Source organism: Pleurodeles waltl, chromosome 5, assembly GCF_031143425.1.
Source record: "Pleurodeles waltl isolate 20211129_DDA chromosome 5, aPleWal1.hap1.20221129, whole genome shotgun sequence".
In the NCBI taxonomy this organism is placed as follows: Eukaryota; Metazoa; Chordata; class Amphibia; order Caudata; family Salamandridae; genus Pleurodeles; species Pleurodeles waltl.
The window spans coordinates 1479791309-1479817632 of NC_090444.1; positions in this window are offsets into that span (position 1 = coordinate 1479791309).

Sequence of the window (26324 nt, forward strand, 5' to 3'; positions counted from 1 at the left end):
TTGTGTCAACTCCATTACTGCTGTGCTGATTTCCTTCACACTTTGTTGAAGTTCTTGCAAGATAGATGTTCCCCCTTGCATGGCTGCTGCCTGTTCTGCAGATGACATGATGCACGAACGCACCCCCTCTAGGCTGGCTGCCATATTTTGCATCCCCACCAGTACTCCAACTACAGTCCTCTCAAAGCTGGTGCCATTGTTGTCAGAGTCCTTAGCTGGGTTGGAGCTGGCAGGTCGTACTATTGGGTTGGTGGATGGGTCCTCTGTGATGGCTGCTACTTCTGTGCTCCTTCTTGTGACTGCAGGTGGGGCCGGAAGGTTCCAACGACATCTTGGAGGGTCTGCTGGCTGATGTTTGTCAGCTCGTCATCCATGTCATCAGGGAAGTCCAGGACAGGCATATCCCCAGGAGAACCATCGTCCTCTGCAATGAGATACTGTACAATTAGTGTGTCTGTGTTGTGGCATTTGTAATGTGATGTGCATGACTTCCTATTAGTTGCACATTGTGATCTTGGTTCCTGTTCATTGTTCCTGTTATTAAGATTAGCATTCTCCTAGGCCTATGACCCACCTGCATGTCACATGTAGTGTGGGCAGTTTGGGGAATTGTCTGTGTCACATCCTTTAGGTGTAGGTTCTGCCCAAATTGTATGTTGCCACCTTATTGTCCAACTCAACCCTCCATCTACTTCCGTTCTCATGTTGTGGCCTTGCACTGGCTGTGGGTGTTCTGATGGCACTTGCACCACACTTAACAATCTGGAACTGCCCCAGTCTCAGATATTTCACATCCAGCCATATGTCGCTGAGACCTAGCATATACTATGTATAGCATTGGCACGGCACAAAACAGGTGTCAGCATTGGTAGTGTGCAATGTTGATGTTGGGGAATGTGTGCTACATTGGATTGCACTGATGGTCCTAGCAGTGTTCTATTTTTCTTCTGACTGTGCGGGTGTGTTTCACTAGCCGGAAACATATGTCCTCCCCCTCAATGCTGTTGTCTTAGCAGTATGACAGTTGGGATGTTGCATGGTGGCATTGCAGCTATTGTGACCTGGGCACAGGGTAGACCCTGATATGTGTAGCATGGGTATGACATTACTGCTGTGTACCTCATAATGTGTTTGACAATAGCTGATGTTTGTAGCGACTATGAACATTAGCATTTGACAGGATTAGCACATTTTTATTGATTACAGGGGATTGATAATGTTGTCATCCTGAACCCTCTAATTTGGGTGTGTTTGATTCATGGGCACGTAACTGCAATTAGCTACTTGACCTGCACACACAGCAGAGGTGGTAGTGGCAACTGTTGTGAATGTTAAATTCCACTTGCGGATATAGCCTGAGACTGTTAATTGAGCCCTAGTCCATGTAGCGAGAATACCAGCTGTCGTGTGACAGTATGCCAGTTTTACATTGTACCGTACCCTCCTGGACTGGCTTTGCTTTTCCAGCATCCTTGGCATGGCAGCATACCCCAATGCAAAGGTTGTTGGTGTAGTGTTGTGCTGTGCCCCAGGTTTGCCCTGCACAGCCCATGCCCCCGTGCCGTGCCCCTTTGCCCTCTCCACTCCCTGATTATCATGACATACATGCATTGTGTAGTAGGTATATCCCTCCCTACTTGCAGTTAACAATTAAGCATTTTAGTTCCCCATGACACTTACCCTGCATCTGTGTTGTCTCCTGATAGTCTGCGCTGTGCTGTCCTTGAATTCCTGTGATGATCTCCTCAGGGATGACGGCTGCCACCATCTCCTCCATGTGGTTCAGGGCCTCCTGTGGTGCTGGACTCCCACCTCCAATCTGCAGTGCTGCCTTCCTGTTCCTTGCCATCTTTTCCTTGGTCCTGCCTCATGCCAGCGTTTCTTGCACTCGATGACTGTTCTCCGTACTTCTGCCACATTGTTTATCTTGTCGACAGTTTGTTGCCAAATTGCCTCTCTTCTCCCAATTGCCAATTTAGAGGTGACAAAAAGTTGATGCTGGTGTTCTGTCACCTCTTTCACCAGTATTTCCTGCTCCTCTGCACTGAACCAGCACTTCCTTTTCTTCTTCTCCCTCTCCTGGGTCTTGTGTGGGTCCTCGTGGCTGGTTCCTGGTCAGTTGTCATCTTCCTGGGGTCTCTCATAGCTTCTGGGATCCATTTTGGCCCTCCTTTGCACATTTTGCTGTGTTTGCTCTGCTTTTTTGCTGCAATTGCGGCAAAAAAAGGAACGCATCTGGTTTGCGACGTCATAAACCGGATTAAAGTCCGTTGTTTTTCTTTACGACATGGCGCATTGGCTTGAGTAAAAAAAAATTACTCTGACTAGTGGTTTGTGCCGTCGAGAGTCAAAGTATAAATTTGACGCCCGAGCGGCACAAAGAAAGGGTGTTAGCCGGTGTTAAAATTTGCGTCATAAAGTACAGATATGGCCCTAAGTGCTTGAACTGCTATTACATATGGACTGGAGACTTGAGGCTTGATTTAAGAGGCCCTAGTGCCACCTTAGCGCCACCATAGTGTCATTTTTCTAACGCTAAGGCAGTCCTAAAGTGGCTTTTTCCAGTGCCATATTTACAAAGTGGCACAATGCATACATGGTGCCACATTATGCCTGCGCCAATTTTTCAGCACTTTTAACACCTGCTCAAAGCAGGGATTAAAAGGGGGCATGCCATTAAATATAATGGGCCCCTATGTACTCTGCAGGAGTAGCACCAAAATGTTGGCACCACTCCTGCAGAGTACATCAATAGCGTTGGTGTACCATATTTTAAATATGGGGCACACATTGTGGCAGTAGGGGGGCGCTAAGGCGCACAAGGAACATGGCGCTGCATTAGGTGCAAAACTACTTTTCTTAAATCAGCCCCTTAATTCTGTGTTTCTATTATGATCAAAAGTGCCAATAAGAATGTTTTTAGGAACGACTGATATTTGTTTGAACCTTGAAAACTCCAGCCTGTGATTTCTAGAATACCTTGAGAGTGTTCCCAACGTCAACCTATGTTCCGAGTGTAACCTTGGGAGTGCCAGGAATTCCAGCCTAAGTTCCGAGTGTAACCTTAGGAGTGTCCCTAACTCCAACCTATGCTCCAAATTTAACCTTGAGAGGGTCCCTAACATCAACCAATGTTCTCAGTGTAACCTTGGGAGTGTCCCTAACTCCAACCTATGTTCTGAGGGTAACCTTGGTAGTGCCAGTAACTCCAACCTATGTTCCAATTGTAACCTTGGGAGTGTCCCTAACTCCAACCTATGGTCTGAGTGTAAACTTGGTAGTGCTAGTTATTTCAACCTATGTTCCAAGTGTAACCTTGGAAGTGTCCCTAACTCCAGCCCATGTTCTGAGTGTAACCTTGGGAGTGCCGGTAACTCCAACCTATATTCTGAGTGTAACCTTGAGAGTGTCCCTAACTCTAACCTATGTTCCAAGGGGAACCTTGTGAGTGTCCCTAACTCTAAACTACGTTCTGAGTGTGACCTTGGGAGTGTCCCTAACTCCAAGCCATGTTCGAACTATAACCTTTGGATCACCTGTAATTCCAACCTATTTTCCTAGTGTAACCTTGGGAGTGCCAGTACTCCAGCCTATGATCCAAGTGTAACCTTGGGAGTGCCAGTAACTCCAACCTATCTTCTGAGTGTAATCTTGGAAGTACCAGTAATTCCAACCTATGTTCCGAGTGTAACCTTGGGAGTCTCCCTAACTCCAACCTATGTTCTGAGTGTAACCTTGGGAGTGCCAGTAACTCCAACCTATTCTCTGAGTGTAACCTTGTGAGTGTCACTAACTCCAACCCATGTCCAGACTGTAACCTTGTGAGTGTCTCTAACTTTAGCCTATGTTCCGAGTGTGACCTTGAGAGTGTCAATAACTCCAGCGTATGTTCCCATTCTAACTTTGGGAGGGTCATTAACTCCAGCCTATCTTCCGAGTCTAACTTTGGGAGTCTCACTAATTACAGCCTGTGTTCCGAGTGTAACCATGGAGTGTCAGTAACTCCAACCTATGTTCCAAGTGTAACCTTTGGAGTGTCACTAACTCCAACGTATATTCCGAGGGAAATCTTGTGAGTATCCCGAACTCCAAATCACATTCTGAGTGTGACCTTCGGTGTGTCACTAACTTCAACCCATGTTCCAACTGTAACCTTTGGAGCGCCTGTAATTCGAACCTATGTTCCTAGTGTAACCTTGGGAGGGCCAGTACTCCAGCTTATGTTTCAAGTGTAACCTTGGGAGTGCCAGTAATTACAGCCTATGTTCTGAGTGTAATCTCTGAAGTACCAATAACTCCAACCTATGTTCCAAGTGTAACCTGGGGAGTGCTAGTAACTCCAATCTATAGTCCGAGCTTACCCTGGGAGTGTCAGTTGGCTCCAATCAATATTTCAAGTATGTCAGGGGTTCCTTTTAGTACCAGGTTGGACACTCTTATTTTATCTGTAGGCCTGTAGTGTCTGCCTTTTTACATACATACATATTTTATTCATTTTTATCACATTTTAGCACTGCTTGCTTTTCAGCTTGTTATTTTTTATATTTTAATCAGCTGCTTTTCTGAGAGGGCACAGTTGTTCATGTTGCGCATTTGTATCTACTCGTTGCGTGCATTTCACTATGTGCCCTTCGCAAATATGTCATTTTTTGTGTATGATAGTTTACCTAGTACTGTCACTCCAAGACTTATGGAATCAACTCACAGCTATAGTAATATTATCACATCAGGCCTGTTCTTAGAGCACAAAATGTTTTGTTATATAAACACCACATAGGCCTAAGGAGGGTAGAGGGCAGTCCAGCCATGGCCATCTGAGGATGTACACCATTCCATTGACAACGTCGGTGACTCTGGCCCTGACTTTCCAGCCAACCGGGAGAAGTGCCAGTAGACAGCAGGCAGACCCTTGCCCATCTTTCAGGAATGGGATTGGGGCTCTTCCGATAGATCAGGACAGGCAGAAGAGCTAACACTACTATGCTCTCAGTTTTATCACTAGATTCCATGACTGGACAAGGATGATGGAACTGTTTATAGTTTTCATTCTAATGGTCACAATCATCGTTGTATTATGGTTCATCTGCCTAAAAATCACAGCTGATGCCTCTTATACTCAGATACAATTGTTTCAATACATATATTGAAACCTAGCTTGCTTTTCTTCATTTGACTTGGCATGAGTGGGATGTTGTGTAACTGAGAGAAAGGGGTGTGATCTGCTCACCACAACTTCCCTGAGGAGTCAGGTTGCCACAAATCACCTTTACTTTCTAGGTTTGGGTAAGGTGCTGCTAGATAGCTGACAATGTCAGGCCTCCAGCTTACAGTTGGTGTGGGACTGACTCAGTCACCCACACTCGACGGTGCTGCTGCCCTAAACTAAGCAACCTTATCCCCAAGGGAAGAGTCCTACGACAAGTTCTTCCTCCAGAGTCTTAGAGATTCTTATCCAAGAAACTTGGTTATCGTTCAGTCATGCCTTAATTTTGAAGAAATCTTTAAGTGTTTGTTACTGAAGTTAATGCATTGTTAATGTATGTAGTGGTTTGATAGTTTATTAATGGTAACTGCCTATTTTTGTTGTTCCCAGTGTATTGCATCTTCATAAAACCAGAGGTTCTGGTCCCTTAAATGTCTATCTTCAGGAACGCAGAATGTCTCATGTGTGAAGCATCCTGCTAAGAAGCATTGTATAGTCGCTGAGCAGATCCAGTACCACAAGTTTCTCTTTTCTTATTTTGTCTCAGTCTACCTTGCCCCCGCGGGATAGTGTGGGATCCAGGAATTCAGTCTCTGTATCTTGATCATCCAGAGAAAGTTAGGAGGTCCAGCCTAGTCTCCAGTTTCATCCCCACGCTTGAGACCAGGTGAGTGTATAACATGCTACACCCTTCTCACTTGGGCTTCCACACTTATTTTAGTACAGAGACTTCCCTTATAGGTGTGGTAGAGCATCTTAAAAACAATTGTATCTTTGGCACACAGCCATTCTCATCCTTTTAGATTTTAGTGAATCATTGACATAGTTTCATATGAAGTTCTGTGTCAGAGGCTGAGAGACACTGGCCTCCAGGAGTCCGCTCTATCCTGGCTATCTTCTTTTCTACAGGACAATATCTTTCATGTCTCTTGTAGGCTGTATGAGTCCTTCATCTTTCATCTGCTGTGCAGGGTTCCACGAGGTTCTTCATTAAGTCTGGCATTGTCTGATTTATATGTCTGGCTTATCGCAGATATAGTTGATGGCTATGACTTAACTATGTTTATGTATGCAGATGATACTATTATCATTGTCAGACTCAGTAACGAGAAAGCAGATGGGTCCACCAATCTTCCATTCTGTTTGTCGAAATGTTGCAGGTTGGATAAGGTATAATTCTCTAGGTTAAATGGAGACAAACCTGGGGTAGTAATAGTTGGAAGATGTTGGACCAATCCCTTTCTCTAGGGTCATCCCCAAATGTTCTGTCTTCCTCCTCCTATTTTTTATAACCACTTTTTGTTGGCTCTATGACTCTGAGCACTTTATCACTGCTGATCAGTGCTAAAGTGCATGTTCTCTCTCTTCAAAATTTGGAATGATTGGCTTACACCTAGTAGGCACATTTAATTTATCTGTAAGCCCCTTGTTCAGTGGTATCCCTATACCCAGGGCCTGTAAATTAAATGTTTCTAGTGGGCCTGCAGCACAGCTTGCACCACCCACAGAAGTAGCCTTTCAAACCTGTCTCAGGCCTGCTACCACAGGGTCTGCATGCACAGTTTACTGCCATAAGAACCTGGCATCTAACTTTACTTGCCATGCCTGGAACTCCCCTTTTACTACATGTAAGTCACCCCTAAGGTATGCCCTAGTTAGCCCTACGGGCAGGGTGCTATGTATGCAAAAGTTAGGACACATGTCTTTATCTACTACATGTCCTAGTAGTGACAACAGCCTATTTGGTTCCTCACTACTGTGAGTGTTCCTCTCTCATAGGATTGCATTGGAAATGCCCTAACATATGTCTAAGTGGTATTGTCTGATCTCTGGAGGGTGGTGAAGGCATGTTTGGTATGGTTGGAATGGTAGTGAGAAATGCTTCTTACTGGTCAATGAGAATTTTTTATTACCATTATCGAAATGCCACCTTTAGAAAGCAGGCATTTCTTTGTGCTTATGACTCTGGTGTTTTGCAGCTTGACTTCAATCCACATCTCGGGCACAGTGACAGCAGGGCTTTGTGCATACGTTTCAGCCAGCCTGTACACAGGGAGGGTGGAGGTGTCACAAGAGTACATCTGCATATTGAATGGTCTTCCTGGACTTGGAAATGTAGAGGCTGGGCACACCTACATTTGTAAAGGCTGTGCCCTGGCCTCACTCAAAGGGCTTATTTACCCCTGCTAATGTCTGGGCTGGTGCTGGAGGAGAGAGGGGACCTGTTAGTGCTGGTTGGAACCCATCTCCCCCTTTTGTGGAGACTTCACAAAATGAGTATAAGTACCCCCACCTTTTGAGACACTTAAGAACACTACTGGAACTGGGCACTAGGTGCTGGAAGGACGCACCAGGAACCGCCTTGGGACTGTTCTGCTGTGGGACTGACCTGTGACCTGCTAGGTCACTGAGAGGGACTGAAACTGCTTTGGAACCCTTGTGCTGGTCTGATTGCTTGGGCCCTGCAGTCCTGTACCCCATTGTTGTCTATAGGGGCTGGGTATTGTGCCCCATTTCCCCCCACATTTCTCCTTCCTCAAAGCACAGGAAGGGTGCTTTGCCATTTTTTTTCCCAGCGCAAGAGAAGCACTGTAGGTACTATTTAGGAGCCGGCAGGGTGCTCAATTCTCTTACCTCAGTGCATAAAGAGCACTGGATTTCCTATCATTTAAAGTAAGGGAAGCGCACTCTCTTCCTGGTCCCTACAGCTCATGGAGAGCATTTTTTACTTATTGGGTCCAACGTGGGAGCGAGGAAGTGCCTGTGTAACCTAGGTTGGTGATAATGACAACCTGACTACTGCTTGTGTTGCAGAATACAAGTAACCTATATGTTTACCTGACTACTGCTTATTTTTGCAGAGTACTAGTAACATGTGTGATGTTCTGACAACTGCCTGTGTAGCAGGGTATTACTGATACATGTTGTGTTTGGTCTATTGATGTTTTATGCAATAGAATTTATTTTTATATCTCGTTGTGTTTCATTTGTGGTGTATTTATTGTGTCACGTGTGTTGTGTGTGTTGTACAAACGCTTTAAACATTTCCTGTGGGATATGCCTGGCTGCTCATGCCAAGCTACCAAGGTGTTGAGCAGGGGTCATCTTGGGTGAGTAACTCCCTCACCCTGACTAGAGTGGTGGGTTCTGCCTGCCTTAGATGCATACCCTCCCCATCTAGAAACACGATTTCTAATAGAAATCAAAGACAGCTTTGGGGTTTTCAGTGGTGGCCAGATGAGCTGGGTCTGTTACCCACCCCTTGTAAAGTTGCAAAAAACCTGGGTATGTGACTTGATTACAAACTCTCTATGGATACGCAAATTTCCAAAATTGCTACCTACTGTTTCTGGCTACTTAAATGTCTTGACACAATTCTTTGGTCCCTTCCACTGCCCACACATAAAACTGTGGCCCCAGCCTTGATTAAATCCAGGCTAGAGTATGGCAATGTGCTCTATTGTGCCCTCCTAAAATAAACTCTGAAAAGGCTTCAGCAGGGGTGAAATTCTGACCCCAGTTTGCTTGGCCATATCCCTTAGCAGTCACAGGTTTCATCCAACCTTCAATCTCTACATTGGCTCACAGTGGAGAATCACATACACTTTAAAACACTGTGCTTTCTGCACAAGGCTCTACATGGGAATGGCCTGCTATTTCATAAGAAGGGATAGCTGTACATTGCTTCTGTACCTGCTATCAATGTGTTAGACAGGGTGACAGGTCTTTTTCTGATCTAGGTCCAACTTTATGGAACTCTCTTCCTTGGATAATCTGTAGCTCTTCATCATTGATCGAGTTTCGAAAATTGCTGAAAACCTGTTTGTTCAAAGTACTGTGTCCTGTCCCATCTTTTATGATTAGTGCTGGGAAACTCTGTTTGAGTAGCCGTGTGCTTTAGAAATACAGAGGCCCTCATTACAACATGGCGGTCTTTGTACGAGACCGCCAAAGTTGTGGGCACCAGAAGACCGCCAGTGCTGGCGGTCTTCCCACCATTATATTATGAGTACTGTAGTATTTTCCTCCAGTAGTCGTGCTGGTGGTCAGAGATGCCTGGGCGGTTCCACCACTGGGCCTGCCTCACCAAAAGGACTCCACCAGCCGTATTACAACCTGTAATACTGCCTGGCTGTGTCATGATGGCGGGGCTCTGCTGGCGGTGGAAGTGCCTGCTCCCGTTTCCTGCCGGGCGACCTCCGTGCCAGAAAAGATAAGTCGATCATCTGACAGGGGAGGGGTGGAAGGGTGGGGGGTGTTGTGTGTGCGTGTATGAGTGGGTGTTGTCTGCGTGTGTGAATGTAAGTGTGTATGTGTGTGTAAATGCGTGTATGATTGTTGAAGTGAATGAGTGTAATATTCTTGAAGTGAGTGCGTATATAGATGCTTATAAATGACTGCATGTATGGATGCTTGTAAGTGAGTGCGTGTAGGAATGCTTGTGAGTGAATGCGTGTATGGATGCTTGTGAGTTAATGCGTGTATGTAAGTGTTGGTGAATGAGTGTATGCGGGGTGCATGTGGGTGTCTGTGTCCATGTGCATGTATGCAGGGAGTGGGAAGGGCGCTGTACTGATTGGGGAGGGGATGCTGTACTGCTAGGGGGGGAGCGCTTTACTGGTAGGGGGGGTTGGAGGGGTCTGTTATGGAAGGGGTTGGGTGGGTATTGGGCTTGCAAGGGGGTGGGGGAGTTGTCTGGTGGTAACAGAAAAGACATTTCTTCTCACCAGTAGCCTTTCCACTAGGGTTGTCATGGCGGTGCTATCCCCATGGAAACCCTAGTGGAAAGCTGACTCCTAATACCACCGGCGTTCTTTGCTGGACCGCCAGGTCGGAGATGCTAATCTCCGGCCCGCAGGTCCACCTACCCTGGCGGTACAGGCGGGGATGTGGCAGGTTGGGAGAGGCCAATCCACCACAATCATAATGTGGTGGTCTTCACCTCTAGCCCATCGGAGGTGAGACCGCCACCATGTCCCGGGTGGTCAGAAGACCACCAGGGTCATAATGAGGGCCATAGTGTGTATTGTAAGTGTATACTGTATTGTCAGGTTCAAATGGTTTTGCACGTTCCAGTTTCTCCACCACAAAGTCATAGCACTCTTAAAACCCACCCAAGACATGGGAAATGGATGTTCTAAGCCATGGCTGGCATTCCCAAACTTCTCACCAATCTTTCCCACCACGGAAATGATCAGATAATTAACTTCTTTTCCAGGAAGGAGAAGAATTCAATCTCAAATTTGGTAGAGGTATTCGGGGCAAATGTTTTCCCCACTGAGAACAAAATGGGGATTGCACAGGAAGATACTATTCCTCCAATGCTGAGTACTTTGTTGTGGAGAACTCAGTATAGGAGGAAAAGAAGTTTTGAAAAATTCACCAACACATTCCAAGAAGTACACCTGGAAACCGGCACGTGGCAAAACTTTGCAGGTGCACTTCTTGTAATACTTGATAACACAAAAAATGAATGCTCAGGATAAGGCAAAACTTTAGGTCTGTTTTTTTGTGAAAAGGTCCCACTGTGATTTAGGGCCATATTTATACTTTTTGACGCACAACTGCGCCAACGCAGTTGTGCGTCAAATATTTTAACGCCGGCTAACGCCATTCCAAAGCGCCATGCGGGCGCCTTATTTATGGAATGACGTTAGCCGGCGCAGCTGACTGGTGTGCGTCAAATAAAATGACCCACACCAGGCAGCGCCGGCGTAGGGGAAAATGGAGCTTGGGCGTCAAAAAATGGGGCAAGTCAGGGCTGAGGCAAAATATTGCCCTCAACCCGATTTGCGCCATTTTTTTTTTACTCCCAACCCCCATTGAAATGACTCCTGTCTTAGCACAGACAGGAGTCACGCCCCCTTGCCCAATAACCATGCCCAGGGGACTTATGTCCCCTGGGCATGGTCATTGGGCATAGTGGCATGTAGGGGGGCACAAATCAGGCCCCCCTATGCCACACAAAAAAATATATATATACTTACCTGAACTTACCTTAAGTTCCCTGAGATGGGTCCCTCCATCCTTGGGCATCCTCCTGGGGTGGGCAAGGGTGGCAGGGGGTGTCCTTGGGGGCATGGGAGGGCACCTCTGGGCTCCTTCCGAGCCCACAGGTCCCTTAACGCCTGCCCTGACCAGGCATTAAAAAATGACGCAAAAGTGGCTGGACGTCATTTTTTTTGACCCGCCCACTCCCGTGCGCCATTTTTGCACGGGAGTTTAAATAAGGCGCACATGCCTTGGAGTAATTTTTTAGACGGGAACGCCTACCTTGCATATCATTAACGCAAGGTAGGTGTCCACGCTAAAAAATTACGCAAACTCCAAGATCTTTGGCGCTAGACGGGTCTAACGCCAAAGTATAAATATGGAGTTAGCTTTGCGTCGCATTTGCGTAAAAAAAAACGACGCAATTCCGGTGCAAACAGAGTATAAATATGCCCCTTAGTTCTGTGACAGCCTGCAATGGTTTACTTGGTGGTCTGCCATAGACAAAGCACCACTGTAAATGGCAGTGGAATGAGAGAGGAATAAGAGAGGATGTGACATTATGGCTAGAGCTGTGGACTTTGTAATCGGGGAACCAGGTTTGAGTCCCAGCATCAGCTCAACATCCTGTTATTCAGTAGAAACCACTTAATCTCCTGTGCCTCAAAAAGGAAGGTAACTAGAGTATTTGTGTTTTTTCAGGTTTCCAGTAAGCTCCTTCCTCTAAATCAAGTAATTTATCCGCAGTGAAGAGTCTCCTTTATATCCTAAGCAACTTTCTTCCTGTAGTTTAAAATGAGTTGAAGCATCGGACCGTCTGCTTGGGAGAAACTGTCATTTAGTGGGAGAATTGATGGGTCGGAACTAGATGTAGGGCTCTAGTTTCAATTCTTTTTTACTTGAGTCCCTAGTGCCCAGTCCTGAAGCTCTACATTGAGGTTAATGTTTGATCGAACAGCCTTTAGTTCAAATTGAGTGGTTGCCACCTTGCTAATGCTAAACTGTTAGAAGGGACGGCCTGAATCATTGAAACCCACTTCAGGCGATGGCCACAGAAATTAAGCTTCATTCAGTTTAAACTTTAGCTATAATGGTGTCAACTTTTAAAACACTGTGAAATTGGTACATCCACAAAATATGACACAATGGAGTTGCATAGGACTCATAAATATGCCCCTTCTTGTTTTGAAAACCTATAACAGATTAGCTCAACGTTTCTGAAAAACGCAGATGTGAAATTATTTATCGGTATTCACCTCTCAACTAAGCCAAGTCTGTGTACTACCATTTCAGTTTCCTTTGAGTTCAATGACCCTAAATATTTACCGAGTATATTTATTTTTAAGTTAAGTATTTTCATTCTTTCCCTTTAATTGTATTATAATTTGGTATTTCTTTACACAGAACACCTTACACCTTTCCCAGAGATTGCCTTTCTGCTCAGATAAAAAAAAACAATGGAGAGTAAGGTTACTCGTAGTGAAATATTTTGACATCTCTAGTTTCTGACTAGGTGGGACATCCTGTGACAGGAATTCCTGTGGCAAAGCTGGTAGCAGAAACCCTCCCTGTGGTTGTAGGAGGTGTGTGAAGACTAGGACCTACCTCGTGGTTTGTGAGGTTGTTACACAAGTGATAGTTTGTGGGATAAGAGCAAGGGGGCGGTTAAGTTTAGCGTGAAGAACATGCTGTGGGATGGCACGCGGTGTTTTCAGACTTTGCGAAAGGTGCCACGTTTAAATAAAGTGCAAAACTGGGAGCCGTTTGACCTTTCAACTTTTAACACTGATAATGAAAATCGGGAGCTCTCTCCTCAATAGACTGTTAGCATTATTCCCTACAGCTTGTCTCTCACCAACGTAAGTTGGGACTTGCTCAGTGTCTGTGCCAGTGTCAAGGATGCAGATATTCTTAATGTGAAGTACTTCTTTCATCCTGCTCCCCTCGTTATAAATCTTGGCAAATCCTTTTACAAAACTAAATTGTGATAATAAATCTAATGAATCTACCTCACTTATTTTCTAGCTAATTAAGACTGCATGCAAATGAAGTGAAAATTGAATTAATGAAGATCTGCTTCTTCCCGCAAGCTAATGAAGCTTGTTTCATACCAATAACTACTCAAATTGAAAAATTAACCAACTCTGCAGGGGAAAGTGCTAAAACCACTACGAGTCTCTTTGCAACACCAATCACCATAAGTAAATAAAATAAACCATATATTTTATTAGGCAACTTGCCAAGGAAATTAGAATAGAATGTATTATTAATTCTTTTATAACCCGCACCTGTAACGAGCCTTACTTCCTTGCCAAGGGAAAGGGTTTGCAGGGCAGAGAACATTGCTTTTATTACCCCTTGCTAATTCAAGTCTGGCTTTGTCTAAAGGAACCAAGTACAGTAACATCAAATTCCCAAGTGCGGGTAAAATCCATGCAATGAGCTGCCATTCAAAGCATATGAGCCGTCGTCGGAGGACGTCTACATTTTCGTATTGATGTGTTCTGCTCATTGTGTCACGTGATTCCGTTCCTCCTAGCTTGACACACTGCGGTTAATTTAAGATACTTCCTTTTCTCCATTAGGCATGGCTTCTCTTATTACATCTATAATTCTTTTCATTATAAGCTTTCACTTTTATTTTCTCTGCTCTGCATGTCGATAAATCAAAATATATCCTTCAGTTACGAAGCCTATTCCCTACCATCTATTACTGTAAATTCTTCATCGCTTTTCTTCTCTTGTTTAATGGCCCACTTCAGCGCTTTCAGAACACGAATATGTGCTAAGTGATACTTACCTCAAGAAGAATACGAGTCATTTGCAAAGCAGTGTCTTATTAAAATTTAAATGAAGGAAATACAACTCCGCTGAAGTTCTTATTTTACTCATTTTCTATTTTAAAATTATTTGATTGATGTCCTTCCTCTTCTTCGGAGTAACATTAACGAAGAGTGGTTAGTTCCCTAGGGGTAGTCTTTATTTTATTGCTTCAGATATATTTGATCTCACCGGATGTCACTGCTTGACTACACAGTGGCTACAAGACCGCGGGCCTGTGTGATATTTTTAACGTCAATATCACAGGGTCCGTGTATCTGAGAGAAGAATCTAAGGCTTATAAGAGTCAATGTAATAAATAGTGTCAAGAAGAACAGACTCTGTTGAGAGCTGGTGGTTATGGCCATGAATCTTCCCTATAGATATCTTCCTACAATTTGCCTATAGAATATATGGCTTCCGTAACTCTATGTTCTTGGTAGATCTAAAGTAAATCTGAAATAATTGTCTGCACGGTCTTCCAGAGTGAAAAATATTTTGATTGTCCGTGGTCTCATGTTCACAGGAAAGCTGGCTTGGTAAGACATCCTTAATTAAAAATAACAACAAAAATCCAGACCTACCAATGATAACCTACTGCATAGCACTACATAGCATACATTAATTTGTTCTTGGACACTTGAGGACTGCTGTTGTTTTAACTCAGTCAACCAGTCACTTTGACTTCAGCAGGATCCAAAGCTGAATTAAACCTACCAATTCCTACCCCACTCATATTCCTGCAGATTTCATGCTCGGTGCTTAGGTAGATGAGGTAATGTGCCATGTCATTGATGAAAAATGTTACTGTTCTACTATAATAGAGCAAGATATAGGGCCTGATTTAGATCTTGGTGGTATTACAGACAACCCGCCAAGGGTTGTTCCGCCAGCCATATTTAGATGTATTGCTGCTGAGCCACTGGCATCAGGCTGGCAGGTTCCCCTGACCCTGTTTAGATGTTACAGTCCTGCAGGCAGTGTACACAAAATAACAACTGCACACATCACAATGACCACCACACAACAACACACACCTGATTGTTGCACACAGGAACACAACACACAACCCAAAACACATAACAAACAAAAGACCCACATGCACGTGGCACATATACAGACACACCCACATCACCCACTCCTGCTCCCTCTACCTTGACCAGCCAATTCAATCTCGACACGCATACACCTACTAACTCACAAACAGAACTGGACTCACAACATCACAGGTACAGGGTCACTTACAATGTGCACACGTAGACATGGGTACACTTTTGATGCCATTGTTATTGTGATGCTAGCATTCATTTGGCAATGAATACTGACACCACAATAACAATTGTATATGAGTGTGAAATGTGGCTTATACCATTGTGTCCCCATCAATCACTAACACAAATGTGTTTCGGACATATGCATATTTAAAAAAAAATACCTGCAGCAGGTATATTTCTGCAGAGGTCCTGAGCTCATGTGCAGTGCCCACACAACATACAAGGTACTTGCAGTATCCCTATCTCCAAGTCAGGATATGGCGCGGTTGCATGACCTCCATGGTCCAATAGTAGCAACAATGGCAAAGGATGTCCAGTCAGGTCCAGTTCAGAAGTGAAGAATAAATGTGAAAAGAGGTAGGTTTTGTTTCCCTTCCCCCGACAATCCACCAACTCTGGTGTGGAGGTCGGCATGCCACAGTTGGCTTGGCAGTAAGGCACACCCAAATCTGCTCTTTGGTAGGGTTGGCTAAAGTCCCGCCTTCAGCCCCCATTCCCAATGCCGCAGTCAAGGTGGCTGGAGATTCTTGGCGGAGTCTGCGGGACTCTGGTGCTCTTTCACCTATGGTCCAAGCAATATCTAAATTGGGCAGGAAGACCACATAGTCGGTGGACGACTTTTCTGTCAAAAAATCGAGGGAGGGACTGTAACCACCAAGAGCTAAATCTGGCCAATAGTCATTTATTAATCATGTGTCAAAGAAATATTGTTAGGAAATATTAAGAATATCAAATCACTGGAAAGACTTTTTTACTGACTTCATATGGATTGAACAACATTTTGATTACTTGTCATGATAATTTTAAGGTCTAGTCAACAACATATGATACAACCAGGGGCGGCTCCTCTGTTAGGGCAGAGGAGCATCGTCCCACCACCAGCCGCAGAAGCTGCAAAATTTTCAAAACAAGGGTATAATAAACATAGTTGTGAAAGGGGCGGGGCATCTGGGGTGAGGAGCTGTGAGGGGGAGTGCTCAACACCTCCCCTCACTGCGTATGTACGTTTGGATGGGGGGCTCGGCCCAGCTAAACACACATGCGCGGTAGGATCTCTCCAGCCCGGCAACACTGCTGCCAGGCTGGAGAGAGCCTGCGCAGGCTCCCAGTCTGCCTGGGAGTGCCCAGCCACGGCACTCTCAGCCAATCCTGATGCTGCTTTGAGCAGCGTCAGGATTGGCCACAGGGCAGACTGGGAGCCCACCCCCCCCCACACACTGCCCGCTCCTGTCGAGCAAAGTGGGACGCAACTAGATAAAACCTCTTTGAACAGAAAGGGTAAGTTCCATAGTCAGTTTGGGATACCCGAAAAATGTGTGCAAATTTTTAAGAGGGAAGTGGTGGTGACACAACTATCACAATAAGCTTATTGGTAACTTAAATGAACACTTTACAGATTCACATCAATTTGAATGGAATTTAACACTCTGTGGGATTTCTGATAAACAACATATTAGTATTCAGTGTATCTTTATGTTGGTTATATAATAGCAAAGAAAAAGCATAACAGTTACTGCATCTGAATGTAAATGGTCCCTACTAAAAGGCTGAGGAAGCAATTGCAACTCACCCGAAATAGAGCAGTTAAATATAGGCTTGGTCTTATAATGAAGCAACTGGACAACAATTGGCCCATGGTCAGGGTGTAGCCATCAAGAGCGCAGTAGGTGTAGTGATACAGGGCAGAAAAGCATGAGGAGGCTCTATGTACAGGAATTAGCAACTTTTTCACATCAAACAAGGGGATCAGATGCACATTTCCCTTTCTTGCAATTTTCCCATGACACCCTGCTCAGCCACTTCCCAAAATATCTTTAAAGATGATTTGCCTGACTCCCAATGTAAACTGGGTTTGAGGTTCCAGATATGGAAGCAGCCTAGCACGGTATTATGAACCATCTTGAAACATGAGATGAGCAGCTGAGAGGAGAACCAAGCTTCAACACTGATTTACCAGTACTAATGAGCAGAACTCTGAACATAGACATCATTCAATAAAGTGCCAGATGTAGCAGCTATGATAGTAGGTACCCATCAACCCTATTTACATCACATTAGTGACGCTTTATCTCAACTGCCTCCTATATGCTGCTAAGCGGCTAGAAGGGCTTAGAATTGAAAATGCAGAGAGCAACTTTCTGTTATTGTAGCTGCCTAGATGACCCTCGAAGAAACAAGTAAAGAGCAGTGAAATAAGTCAAGGGTAGCAGCTGGTATACCTGTCTACACCTAACGGGCTCTAGGGTTGTGAGTATACTTTATCCAGAGGCATTAAAGAGGCTTTGGAGGAGCTGGAAACTACTGTCCTTAGACAGACCCGCAGAGACCAAAGAACTTAAATCTGAAAATGTGTCATCTGCAAACACTGAGGACCATATTTATATTTTTTTCACATAGGGCAATGCAGCAAGCTGCCTTGCTGTGCTGTATGAAAGGGAAATGCAGGAATGTGTTATGTCTTGCATGATTGAGAGCACAAACTTTCTGGCTCCCCAATGTCTCTGTATCAGTGTGTGACGTAATTGCTAGAAAGGAATGTATGAAAGCTTTCTTTACAATGTTGTAGTTGACAAGTACATGGAGAGGAATAAAGATGTGTGATTTACAGCTCAGTGTGTGCCCTAGTTATTCAGTGGGACCAAGATTCAATTGGCAACGATATAAGGGGATAAGTAATCTAAAGAAGAAAGTGCTTTCCTGGAGAGTTTGCTGTGGTCCAAGCAAACTGCTCATGTCAATGAGTGGCATACATGGAGTCAAAGAGCAACTTCACTCAATGTGAAGCGTATGAATGGAAAGATAAAATCATGGAAAAGTCTATGCATTGTTGGTCAAAAAAGTACAACCAAGATCTTCCAAAAATGGACTGCGCTGCCGCACAAAATAAAGTTGTACAATATACAACGTGTTAACTCTGATGGCAGATTCAGCCAGGTTTACAATGCATAGTTATAGACAATTATCAGATACCAAATAGAGCTGATGGTGGAATAATCAGGTGTAAGAAAATAGAAACTGAAGTATAAAAAGAATAAAGTAAAGGACTTACCGAGACCACTAAAGAGAGTCACCATGTCAAAGGAGTCACCAAAGTTGCTCAAAGGAAAGTGTTCTGGGTTGTGCTTGTAGAGTTGTCTGTACCCGAACCAATAGCTCATTAAGCTGTCAAGTGGGGCTCAGAACAACTTTATAGATCTTGCAAGCGTGAAAGATTGAAGCAACAGTTGGATCTGTGAAGCTTGAAGATGGCAACTAAAAGAAGATGCCATTCCCATGAAAATTAAAGCTATCCTGAGACTCACATGTCAAAAGACTTTAGAGAGGATTTACACAAACATGATCATTTGACAGTGTCATAGAGCGTGCTACTCTCAAAGTCAGTGAGCTTCACACTGGGTTACAATGCTGCCGCTTTCCCAAAACCACCAGCACCATTTGACACTGCCGACAAGCAAAATATTGATGATAAATGGACTGCATGGCTATAGACATTTGAAGAGTTCACAGATGCACTTGAAGAGATTTATAGCAGGAACACTAAAAAATATCTCAAAAATCTTGCTGACGATGATGCTAAAGAAGTCATAAAGAAAATGCCAGGAACTGATGAAGAAGTCACATACCATCAGATTAAGAGTGTGTTGACCCTCAAGTTTAATCCAGAACCAAACGTGATTATGAATAATATGTTTTTAATCAACAACTTCAAAGATGTCGTAGTTGGACTCTCGCTCCCAGGCAAGACTGCTGATTTAGGGATGACAGCACTTTTGTTTGTAGGTGACCGAGTCACTCCTACAAGAAGTCGCAACTGTTGGCCCAGCCCTCCTGGCTCACAGCAGTACCTTATCAAAAACCCAAACAGTAAAAAGTAATTACTGGACTCTAGATTTTGACATCTCAGGGAAGTCATGTGGAACAGGAGTTATCCTTTTCTCATGTTAGTAGCAAGTCACATACAGGCAACGAAGGAGATGCAGGATAGTTTTCAATAAGTTTTTTTAAAAGACTGTAATGTATGATGAAGTGCATGAGCTGCAATGATTAGAATAACAAACAATAAAAGAAGCATAATTGTGAAGATGACAGTCGTGAATACAAAGACCTCAACCATCTTGCGATAAGCATGGAATGTAAAATCCCTAGCATAGAGAACCTAGGGCCAGATGTAGCAAAAATAAAAATTGCGACTCGCAATTTGGAATGCCAGGAAAAAAAACGATCCGATTTTGCAACTCGCAGCCGGACTCGCAACGCATTGTGCGAGTCCGCAGATTGCGAGGTCGCTTTTTGCGAGTGTGCAAAAAACGAATTCGCAATTAGCGAGTAGATGTCGCAAATTGCGATTACCTCGAAAATTGCTTGCAGGTGCAGCAGAACACTCCAGAAAGCACACCAGAACACTCTGGAAACACTTCCTGGCACATGATGATGACATCACAGCCAGGAAGTTCACTAATACACCTGGGAGGAGGGAGGACCACACCCTTTTATAACTGCCAGTCTTCACACAGAACAAACAGCAGCTGCCATGGAGGGAACCCCACGAAAAAGAAAACTCAAATTTTCTAAGATGGGAGCTGGAGGTGCTGACAGAGGAATGCTGTCAGCACCATGATGAGCTTTTTGGGAGAGCAGCCCTCAATGTTCCTGAGGCCACCAAAAAAAAACTCTGGCAGGACATCCAAGATAAAATCAATTCCCTGGGTGTGAGCCACAGGACAATCGAGGACATTAAGAAGAGGTGGTATGACCTCCGCTCCCGGACCAAGGAGAGGGTGGCTGAAAGGCTCCGGGAGATGAGAGGCACTGGAGGGGGACCATCATCTGTGCCACCACCCACACCCCTGGAAGAAAGGGTGGAAGAAACATTGGAGCAGGAGGCAGTGTGTGGATTTGGGGACCTGGACACCTCAGAGCCCAGCACATCAACCGGTGAGTACCATGTGATAAGCCTGTACCCCTATCAATGTCAACCCCCACCCACCATGTACACAGGTGCATGCACAACCAAAATAGCTCCATTTCAGGGTAGAAATTGCCAGAATGATGCATTATGGGAAAAGTAGTCAAATAGGCAGTTCATAGACAAATGTTTAATAGGATGTGTGCAATAGATAGTAGACACTGACAGTCTGTTCCCCATGTCCCACAGGTCTCCAGCAAGACACCCCCAACACCCCAAGCACCCAGACCCAGGAGGACACCCCAGGACCCGCCAGCACCCCCACCTGCACCGTCAGCAGCATCCCTGCAGTAGTAACACCTGCTGCAACTTTCACGCCAGAAGCTGCCCCAGCAACAGGCAGGGAGGACACAGGTGGGAGCACAGGGCAGCCACCGCTGCGCAGGCGTCGCAGGACAAGACCATCTGGGCTGCTGTCTGCATCCAGGAGACTTCCTCCAACCAACAGTGAGGCACATCTGCTGCGGGGTCAGCGCCTGCAGAACAGAATTTTGGGCAGGATTAGTGGTGTGCTGCACCGCTTTGTGAGAACCAACCATGCAAGCATACAGCACCTCAACAGACGCATGGACATGATGTGCCAGAACACTGGGGACATTGCCCTTGCCATTAGGGAACTGGCGGGAGGACTGCTGGCCCAGGCAGAGGCTGGGCGGCGCAGAGATCGCCAAATAATGCAACGACTGGACAGGATGGCCACATCGATCGGCAGGCTCGCCATTAATACAACAGGCCTGTCGAGGAGGACAGTTGGGCTGCAAATAGAGATGGGCCATTTTGCTGGGGATGTTGCCAGGGGCCTGGGACGTCTCACCCACATAATAGAACTTATGGAGACACGGGAAATGTCAAGGGCCACAGGGGAAACACCCCAAGACAGTGAAGAGGGCTCAACAGTGAGCAGTGTCTCTGCCACTGACAGCAGGGTGCTGAGGAGTGGTAGGCAGAGCACCATGGACGCAGCAGGGACCAGCCAGGCTGGCAGGAGGGGCAGGAGAACATAGATAACACCCAGGACCATTAACTGTGGCACATGGCGTTAATGTGTCACATGACTGGTTGGCATTTTCCTGCCCATGGACAATTTCTACTTGTATATAGTTCTTAATTACAGTAATAAAACAGTTATTTTTGTTCCACTTAACAAATGGATCTTTTGGTTAATAGGTGACTATGGTGGGAGTTGACACGTACCGTCCAAAATATTGTGTTGCAATGTGTTCCCGTCTCAGTCTGCCTTGATTAGCTAGACTCCTATCCCCATGATGGCGATGTGGTTGTTCTTGCTCTTCATCATCAGGATCTGGCTCTGCAGGGGTGAGAGGTAGCCCACGTCGGGTGGCTATGTTGTGGAGGATGGCGCATGCAACCACAATTTTGAATGCGGTAATGGGGGTGTATTGGAGGGCGCCTCCACTGCAGTGGAGGCATCTGAATCTTGCCTTCAGGAGTCCGAAGGTGCGCTCTATCAGGTTCCTGGTCCTCTTATGCGCACTGTTGTATTGCCTCTCAGATTCAGTTCTGGGTGTTAAAAACTGAGTCATGATCCAAGGCCTGAGAGCATAGGCACTGTCACCTGTTGGGCACAAAAGTACACTGTTAGGAAGTCCGGATAGTCGTGCACAGTGACCTGTGTGTATGTCTGCAAGTGTCTGTGGATCTACCTAGGAGGTAACCGTCTCCGAATTCCCCACGTTCCAGGTGTTGATATATCCCACTATGCCTAAAAATGTATGAGTCATGGGTACTGCCTGGAAACTTAGCTACGATGTCCGTGATGACATAATGGGCATCGCACACAACCTGTATGTTGAGTGAGTGGGTACACTTCCTGTTGCGGAAAATGTGTTCCAGATTTGCAGGGGGGCATATTTGAATGTGTGTCCCATCTACACACCCTATGAGATGGGGAAAGTGGGCAATGCGGTAAAAGTCCAGCTTGGTGCTGTTCATTTCTGCCTCATTCCTTGGTAAGTATATGAAGTGAGACATGTGCATGACTAAGGCATCTAGGAAGGCCCTGAGGAACCTTGACACTGCACTTTGGGATACCCCACCTGCCACAGCAATGACCCCCTGATAGCTCCCTGAGGCCAAGAGGTGCAGTGAGCATAGTACTTGCACATGCGTAGGAATGGCGCAGCCACGCAGAGTCTGGTGTTCTAGCTGTGGTTTGAGTAAATCTATTAATTCTAGAATGGCTGCGCTGCTAAGGCGGTATTTGTCATAGATCTCCTCTTTAGTTTGCTGAAAAAGAGTCTGCCTGGTTCTATATATCTTCTCCTGTCTGTGGCCCCTCCTCCTCCTCTGCTGGGCTGCGTAGACTCTCCTCCTCACTGCTATCAGGTATATCTCCGCCATCTTGAGTAACCCAGATGGCTTCTGGGTCCCCTTTTATACTTTGGTAATGGTTACCACCTGCTCTGAGTTAGTGGTAAATGGGACATGCAAACTGGGCTTTTTGCGACTAGTCGCAATTTGCGAGTTGCAATTGCATAAGGTTTGCGACTCACAAATTGCGACTTGCTATTTGCGGGTCGCAAAATGGGGTCGCAAGGGATGCGACTCGCAAACGGGTCCCATCGCTTTTTGCGAGTCGGAAATGGGCTTTTTGCATCCCATTTCTGATTTTGCACTGTCACAAATTGCGATTCGGCCCGTTTGCGAGTCGCAAACCTTTGCTACATCTGGCCCCTAATCTCTAACCTAATGAGAACTAGGTATGTTAAACCTAATCTTCCAGTACCATTTCCATGAGAAGCGCCCCACAACCCTCGTTACCTTAGAATGAGGTCTCTAGGTCAGACTCCGAGGTGACACAAAGGTTAATTTCTGCAGTGAGGTGGCGTGCAGCATAGATGACGGAGACAGCATCTGGAAGGGATCTTTCTGATAACCTTGTCTGTGTTAGATGTATTTATACAGATCTTGCATGACCACTGATGCAGGTATGTTCCCAAACAATTGATAAAGAAGGAGACTTGTGGCAGCAATTATTTAAACAATCCCCAACAAGTGTACATTATGTTCCTGTAACACGTAAGTGAAAAAGGGACATGATGTGAATACCAATGTACATCACTTGATGATGACGCTGATAGTGACGCCATCACAGAGTGGCACTGATAATGCAAATCAAAACATTTTTTTAAAATATAAACAATTGCAGCCAACTTAAATGAAATAATAGAATAAATCAGCTAAAACAGAGCAAGCTAAGTAGGTTAAAAGTCACTAGGTGATGAGGGCACAGGCCTGCAAGCCAAAGGCTCAGCTAATGTCCTTAGTCCCAATAAACGCTAAAGTGGATTGGCTACGAAGAATTGGCAAAACGACCAGTACATTTGTGGAAAGACTTGACACACTCCTCAAACACTGAAAGTTCAAATAACTTAGTTATGTCTCCTTTGTCCTTCTCTCTCACTTGGGTCTCTGAACTAGCCTGTGAAAAGCATGTACCAATTAATAAATAATCAGCAAAAATGAGATGAATAATGTGTGTCCCCAGTTCAACTCCAACAACTGAGGAACATTTGTAAGCACCCTAAAATATGTCAAATCATAATCCGTTTTTGGTATCTCTACCATGCAAGATGTGCTAATGCCTACACTTCAGCATTGAGGTATATATAACTGCATGTTTTGAAGAGGAATTCTCAGTCTTGCTATATGTAGTGATATAGGATGTTGTTGCATATCATGTTTTTATTTCAACTTAACAATTGATGTGTTTCTGACAGTGAAGGTAACTTAAGCTAGCTACAGAAAAGAGAAGGCCTGATTCTCAAAGGGGACTGTCTAATCAAATAATTATGTATGACCACTCATAGACCTAGATATAAGAAGCTTTATCACCACAGCAGCGTAATTGTTTTAATGTGGTGTTAGGCTTCTAAAATTGTGGTGCCATACTTAGAAAGTGGTGCAAAGCATGCAATGCGCCACTTTGTTACCCCTTGGGCCACATTATGTCCGCACCAGGCATAATGAATGCACGGAGGGCGTTCCCCTGTAATCTAAAAGATTTATTTGCTTCATTTGCAGGATTAGCACCAAAATGTTAACACTAGTTCCCCACCTACCACCATGGTGTACCATATCTTAAATACTGGCCACACATGGTGGCATTAGATGGGTGTTAAAGGGCACAAGAAAAGTGGCACTGCATTGGATGCAGTGCAACTTTTCTTAAATCTGCTGCATAGTTGAACATATCTCTAGATTAATTTGTATGTTCTAATCAAAAGTTAATTAGCAGGCTCCTGGCAGTACAAACAAAAATGAAATAACTCACAGAACTGAATTTATTTGTCCTGTAAATAGAAATATGGGTTTGAGCATTTGATTACACAAACTATTGTTCAGCGGACACATACCTGTGTATCATTCTGAACCAGGTGAAAGCCAAACAGCAACAGCAATCTGACACATGTAAATAGAAGCATTTAGTACGCCCTGCTACCCCTTTTGTCTTTTATCACACATTAGTTTGGGCTGAGAGTCCAAAATTCCCAGTGCAGATGCAGACCACCGTACTCAAGACAATGAGACACTTTACCAAGGAGGAAGCAAAGATAATGGTAAAACTTTTGGTGAACTACTATGGAGATCTCTGTGGTCTACCTACACACATATATTTAATCATGCTGCCAAAATATTCAAAATGTCACAAATTTGTGGAAATTTTAAAATTTAGTTCTCACATGATTTTGCACATTTTTTTAACTGACAGTATCTCACATTAAAAGGCCTTGTGAGAAACCAGTGGCGGATAGTTTGTACTAGGGTGATACTCCTATTTGAATCTCATAGGATGTTTTTTTTTAGCTATACATGTTTACGTAAAATAAAGTGACGCGAGACACAGGAAAATCACATTTCATGGCCAAAGAGTGAATTGCACAAAATGTTCCAAGAATTCAGTGAAATTCAGTGTGAAAAGTTGTGCATTTCTGCCCAGACGTAAAAAAGTTCATATGATAGGATGTTGTGATAGGGTGTAGGTACCCACTGTATTGAGATGATAAGAACATACATCAAGCATGGTGGCTAGGATGCTATGACAGCTATAGCCTCTGGAAAACATTCCAGAACACCCTCAGACATTCCATATACCACATTCTCAAGCCCCCTTAGCAACTGTATGGGCTGTCTATGCACCTTGAATCAGTCCTCAGGAATAGTATGACCCATTTATGAGTCCTAGTAACAACATATGTGTGCTCCTGTCAATGTTTCTGCACATAAAACATGTTTGTATGGCACCCAGAAACACAGGGCCCACTGCCACACATATGCAATACAAACAATGAAAGAAAAGCATCTGCACACTGGTAAATGATACCACTTTCACACAGAGACACATTAATAAACAATGTCATTAATATACCTCATTTCCTTTCCCAGGGTAGTTGCATGTATTCTAAGAAGGTTGAGAACTAATACCAGTCTTTCATGAGGCAAGAACACAATCAGGTCTGGCTGCACGGCACATCCCACTCCAACCAGGTTGCATTTCAAATTCAGCACCATCTGGTATTAAATCACATACCACAAACTGATGATGTTCTTCTAATGATCATATTTCTATAGGTACTTTATTTTTGGAACAGGAATAGTAGTTTGCATATTTGTGACAATTAAAACTTTGATATTGTTTTCTGAGATAGGTAGGTACCGGACTTCTGCTGTTCTTACAATGGAATGGGAAAGATCCTGTGTCAATAAGAAATGAGACTGGATGGCCATTAACCTCTCATTCCACAAATGAACCACTTTGGTGTACCTCTAAGATTACACCAAGTATAAAATCTTCCTCCCCTCTCAGGCGCTGTCATTGGAAATTATCAGACTAGAAATTCTCATTTTCCAACATGGGGAACTGTTGAAAAGGGTTCTAATTTTGGAATGGATTTAAAATTGATCTTGGTAACTGATTCATATTTAATCTGGGATTACCCATAGCTGGTGGGGCCATCGGAGCATGTGGGACTTGCATCATGGAAACTTGTATCTGCACTGGCATCTGCATGTATTGGGCAGGTACTTGAACTGGAACATTTTGCATTTG